We start from the raw sequence: 6,562 nt of genomic DNA on the forward strand, positions 1-6,562 counted from the left end.
GTGGTGCGTTGTCTAGGGTATTTACAGGCGGTTGAGAGACAAAGAGCTAGGGATGCAGATCCACCAAATGGCCTCTAAATGTTTATCTTTGAAGAGACACTAAGTTTCTTATCAGTTTTCCAGACTATTTTGCAGAGTTAACATAAGAAATTTACTGCTTTGATCCTTTCTCAGAGTAGCAGTTTCTTGGTTTGGGAGTATATCAGTCAAGGCTGTTTGTCTTGCTTTCAAGGTGAGCTGAGTTATTGACTTGATTAGGGCTGTAGGAGGAAAAGCAGCATCTGGGTAAAGTTAAAGATAAACTGGGCTTTTTAGCAGGCTAAAGTAAATTTTACAATAGCCTCATTCAATTGACACAATGGAGACACTGGCTATGCTGAGATATTTTCTTATCCGGGGGATGTTCAAACATTCTAGGCCAGGTTATTCCTGGCTTTTTTGTTTTAACTAATCTTCACGAAGAATGCTTATATTCCTAGTTTGATATTTTACTTTAGAGAATTAATGTGACTCTGTCTTTGCTTAATTGTTTAATATGGAGTTTTGGTAGGGGTCTTTTTCTAGAGGCCCTCACCCTACTCTGACTACACCCACCGTCCCCGTCTCATCACTGCCACCCAGCCCTGCTCCTGGATCAGGCTCTCCCCACCCCTCCTGCCAATGCATTCCCCTACCTCCTGCCTCTCCACCTGGATGCAGTGAACACAGTTAGCCTGGTTCCTGTCTCAGCTTCATCCATGAAGAATTGTGCACTGTTTCACAGGTAGCTAAGTCCCTTGACCTCTCTGGGCTTCCTCATCTAAATTCATTCATTGATCAAATCGATTCACTCATTCAACAAATTCAATACTATGAGTCAGGTCCTGAGATATAACACTGACTAAGGTTATTTCCCTGTCCCCCTGGAATGGGCAAAGAAAGAAGAGGAAAAGAGCCATAATTCCAGGACCTCCCTGCCTAGCCAAGCCAGTTCCTGGGATGGAGACAGGGAGCCCTAGGAGCTAGGCAGCCTGCTTGGGACCTTCATGGGGAGTCACTGAGAGGGGAGGCAGGCTTCTCCCTGGCTTTGCCAGAGTCCCTGAGCCGCATGTCTCCCTGGCGGGCTCCCACCAGAGCAGAAGCAGCTTCCCAGAGGTACATAGAATGGTCAGAACGTATCCAAATGAGCCGCTGGAGGCAAGAACCAGGACACTGGAGTTGTGGAGGGTGGGGTGGCTCCCCCATATTGGTCAGGATCTTGGTAGGAAACACATGGCCCTGTCAAAAGGGACGACTGAAGGCAGTTTAAAGAAAAGCTCTTCTAAGGACACGGGGCTAGGGGTAAGGGAAACCAGTAAGATACTGCGGCAGTACTCTAGGGCCAGTATGGGGAAGCTGTCACCACCTGCAGGCCTGAGAGGGAAAAGACAAGTGGTTGCTGGCACCTACATACTTGAAATTTAGTATACAACAAAGAGCCTTTCAGTCAGTGGAGAGAAGATGCGTTTTTCAATAAAGGATCTTGGGACAAGGAGGTAGCCTTCCGAGACCAAAAAAAGATATCCACACCTCATCCCTTATGCCGAAACAAATTCTTGAGGAATCAAATGTTTAAATATTAAAAATTAAATCATAAAAATACAACAAACCATAAGAGAATTTTTTATTATTTGGGAGATGCAGACCTTTCTAAAAATGACACCATATCAGAAGTTATTAAACATTTGTATGAAATATTCAGTTACATAAATATAGGATTTTTTCCCCATGGGAAATAGTACCCTAAGCAGAGTCAACAGACAAATGAAAAGCTGGGAAAATAATTTGCCAATTATGTCTCAAAGAATTAATTTCCTTAATATTTAGAGAACTCTTACAAATTAGTAAGAAAAGACTAACTCGATAGGAAAATGGGCAAAGGATATAAATAGTCCACAAAGGAGGAAATAGAAATGGGTCTTAAACATATGAAAAGAGGGTCCCCTTCACTCTTCATAAGAGAAATGCAAATTAAAGCCAGCAGGATAGTATCTTCCACCTACAGAGTGGCAACACTCAGGCAGTGCTTGCTGACTCAGCGTTGGTCACTCGCCTGCCCTGCTGGCCTGTCCTTACAACCTCCAAAACCAGCAGTTGTCGATATCCATCAAATCTTTAACTGGATAGACTCTGATGCTGCAGTCCCACTCTTAGAACACATTGTACAAATACATACTCATATGTACTTTAAAAAATACATGAGCAAGATTATTCTTTGGAGCATTGTTTTATATGGCAGATTGGAAATCATCTAAATGTAGATGTTCATTCAGTGCAATACAAGTTAGATGTTCATTCAGTGCAATACAAGTTTCAAAGCAAAGTAGGGTGTAGAATTAGCCTCCTCTATTTGTCTTAAATGGAACTAGGTCACAGACACATAAAGGTGAACTTCATAAAGCCTAGTGCAAAAGAAGGTGGGAGGGGGGTAGCCATCCAGTTGCTGGCTGTCCCACGAGCCAGCCAGCACCCACCCCGGAGACACATTTGCTGTGTGCCTAAGGAAACTGAGGCTGGAGGGCCCCTACCTCACACAGTCCCCTGCCAACGCCCTGGGAGGGGCCCCAGCATGTTCATACGGTCCTATGTTCTCGTAAAACTTTCAAGAGATATTTTAACCCCGGTGTGTAAGACATTGAGCCATTTCCTCGGGACTCTCCTCTCTCACACGTGCCCTTGTGTCAGGTGGCACTGGAGCAGCTGGGGGAAGTTCGGGGGTCTAGCTAAGGGGAAGGTGGGTTGGAGACATTTTCACTGTCGGCTTAGTGGGATAGATTTATGTGGCTCGCAGTAATTTCCATACAGAATTAAATTACTGCGCCATTCCTCTGCCAAAATGACTTCCAGAAATATTCCTTTGGCCCACTATGCCACCTCGCCTGGGATGGTCACACAAAGGTATAAGTCAGACCAACTGCACATCAAGCAGTTAATGATTTTTTATAATACATGCTATTTTTCTGGATTTTAGAGTATTTATGTTACTTACCAGTTTTTTAAAATGTGTAATTTAGTTTGATTTTGTTTTTATGCCAAAAATTAAAAGCAAATTCATAATACCTTGCTAAACTCTGTTTTTAATTTAAAATTTTTTTTTAATTTAAAAAGCTGCTTTCTGGAGTGTCCCTCCTAATTAGCTTAGACCTCAAGAATCCAGATAGCCTGACACTACCTTCTCTGTCTCCCTTAAAAAGGAAACTTTTATTAGTAAGAAACATGTCCTCTATTTAATAATGGTCCTTTGTCCCCCCTTCATAGTCCCCAAAGCCAGAGTTTCTCATACCTACATGGTTCATTCCCTGTTTCCCCTCAATTGTATCACAAATTGTAACAGGCTGTCTCCAGTGGCTCACTGTTGGTGAGCATTCAGGTAATGTGGCCTTTCCCGCTGGTCGGGCATTGCTGTAGGACAGATTCTTAGAAGAACAATTGCTGCATTAAAGGGGAAATGTCTACGCTGTGCATGCTTAGACTGTTCTCCAGAATCATGGTGCACTCATACTGTGGAAAATTTTGTGGCCAAAAAAAATAATGAGGCAGATAATTGATCAATTCCTTAAAATAGGGGGTGGGGCACAGGTTGAAAATAAGACATACAGCATGATTTTTAAATGAAGGTAGAAAGTATGGGAGACTTCTGCTGTCTGCCTGATAGTCCTTTACATTTTTAATTTAATAAGCAGGTACTACCTTTATAACTTTTTAATATTAGCAGGAAGAAGGTACACCTGTTGTTAGACAAATATATATCAATACCTAAGGAGGAAATTCTTCCTTCTGTTATTAAGAATGTTCTGACACAAAGATACACTTCCCACCTCTCTCTTGAACTTATTTCTGAAACAGAGGTAATCCATAGACTTGAGGATGACTGTTTATCTTGGCTGGAGTTGGCAAAGAGAGTCTCTGTCCCAGCCAGCACACCTGATACAGAGATCCCTCCGCCTTGCCTCAGTCCTGGCACGGTTCCAACCCCTCCTAGAACAAGCCTGGGGGCAGGCTTGGGAGGATCACCCCTGGCTACCCAAGAACACCAGAGGACCCTGGTGTCTCCCACGTGTACCCCTCATTTAGTGCCAGGAGATGCTGGTGCCCTTTGAGCAATTGTTGCAAAAAACCAAGAGCAACAATGTTTCTGAGCTGTTTGGGTGCTGGGGCCCAGGCTCCGAGGCTGGGTGGAAGGGACTTTTAGAGTGAGTAGCTGTGGTCAGGCTGGAGGGCTGGTGGGGGAACCGGTGGGCAGTGTGCCGGGGCACGTGTAGAGGTTTGCCTGGAAGCCACTGAGGAAAGAATGAGGGCAAAGCTGGTCAAATGGAGGCTCCAGAGGTCAGGAACCAACACAAGTGAAGCAAAGCTGGGCAGGCAGTGGGGAGCCTCTTTTTGGCTGGGGTTGGCCTCCAGCAAGGGTATGACTAGTTAAAGCCAAAGCTATGGCCTTCCTCTCACTCCCTCACCTCTCTCACCCAATCATTCACCAAGTCTTGTAGATGGATTTCTCTCTCCTTCAGTCAGTAAATGTTGCATGCCTACCAGGCACCAAACTGTGTTCTAGCACTGGAGGTACATCAGCGAGCATGGTCACTGGTCTCGTGGAGCCTATGTCTAGATCTGAACAAACAATTGCATAATTATTTCATTGTAATTGTATTAAGTGTTATAAAGGAAAACTAGTGTTATAATTCCTGCATTTTATTTATTTATTTATTTATCTGTTTTAATTAAGGTATCATTGATACACTCTTATGAAAGTTTCACAAGAAAAACAATGTGGTTATTACATTCACCCCCATTATTGAGTTCCCACACATACCCATTGCAGTCACTATCAGTGCAGCAAGATGCCACAGAGTCCCTGTTTGTCTTCTCTGAGCTGCACTGTCTTCCCCGTGACTCCACACACACCATGTGCACCTATCGTGATACCCCACAATCCCCTTCCCCCTCCCTCCCCACCCGCCCTCCCCCACCCCTCCCCTTTGGTAACCACTAGCCCTTCTTGGAGTCTGAGTCAGCTGCTATTTTGTTCCTTCAGTTTTGCTTCGTTGTTATACTCCACAAATGAGGGAAATCATTTGATATTTGTCTTTCTCTGCCTGATAAGTCCTGCATTTTTAAAAGAACTTTATTTACCTGTCTTTCTTAAACTTACCTCAGAAACCACCTCCCCCTCCTTTGTACATAAAGACTTTATTTTTAGAGCAGTTTTAGGTTCATAGCAAAGTTGAGTGTTAAGTCCACAGCTCCCTGTGCCCCTCCCTCTGCACTTGTACCACCTCCCTCACTATCAACATCCCAGCTAGTGTGATGCTTTTGTTACAAGACATGGATCAACTAAAACATCATTACCACCCAACAGTACATTAGGGTCTTTTTAAAATATATAATAATGTAGTTCAACCATTGTGGAAAGCAATATGGAGGTTCCTCAAAAAACTAAAAATAGAAATACCATTTGACCCAGGAATTCCACTCCTAGGAATTTACCCAAAGAAAACAACTTCTCAGATTCAAAAAGATATATGCACTCCTATGTTTATTGCAGCACTATTTACAATAGCCAAGAAATGGAAGCAACCTAAATATCCATCAGTAGATGAATGTATAAAGAAAATGTGGTGCATATACACAATGGAATACTATTCAACCATAAGAAGAAAACAAATCCTACCATTTGCAACAACATGGATGGAGCTGGAGGGTATTATGCTCAATGAAATAAGTTAGGCAAAGAAAGACAAATTGAAAATGATTTCCCTCATTTGTGGAGTGTAACAATAAAGCAAAATTGAAGGAACAAAATAGCAGCAGACTCACAGACTCCAAGAAGGGCTAGTGGTTACCAAAGGGGAGGGGTGGGGGAGGGTGGGTGGGGAGGGAGGGAGAAGGGGATTGTGGGGTATCATAATTAGTGCACATGATGTGTGTGGGGTCACGGGGAAGACAGTGTAGCTCAGAGAAGACAAATAGTGACTCTGTGACATCTTACTACACTGATGGACAGTAACTGCAGTGGGGTATGGGGGGGACTCGATAATAAGGGTGAATGTAATAACCACATTGTTTTTCTTGTGAAACCTTCATAAGAATGTATATCAATGGTACTTTAATAAAAAATTAATTAATTAATTAAAAATATATATATAACAATTTATTAACACTGACACAGCTACAGGCAGCAATACAGATTGCCGGGGACTATGAGCACCTGGAGAAGGAATGTGCAGTCTAAATGGGCCAGTAGTACTCAGCTCCAGCAGCTTGTTGCCAAATCTCCCCATTTTCCAAGGGAAAAAGTGAACTTGATCTTTATGTGAAATCTAATTTTATTTTTATGTTGGCAGCTGTGATAGACTGCAAAACGTGGCCACAAATTCCGCCCATCCCTATTCGCAAAGCCACTGCAGTGTGACCTTGCTGCTCCTCCCACCAGAGACAGAGTCTATTCCTCCATCCCCATGATTCTGGCCCAGCCTTGTGTTGATCAACGGGATGCTGTGGGAGCAACACTGGCAACAGTGAGCCAAGGCTTTGTGAGCTGGCTTCC

Source organism: Manis pentadactyla, chromosome 11 (genome assembly GCF_030020395.1).
Source record: "Manis pentadactyla isolate mManPen7 chromosome 11, mManPen7.hap1, whole genome shotgun sequence".
Lineage (NCBI taxonomy): Eukaryota > Metazoa > Chordata > Mammalia > Pholidota > Manidae > Manis > Manis pentadactyla.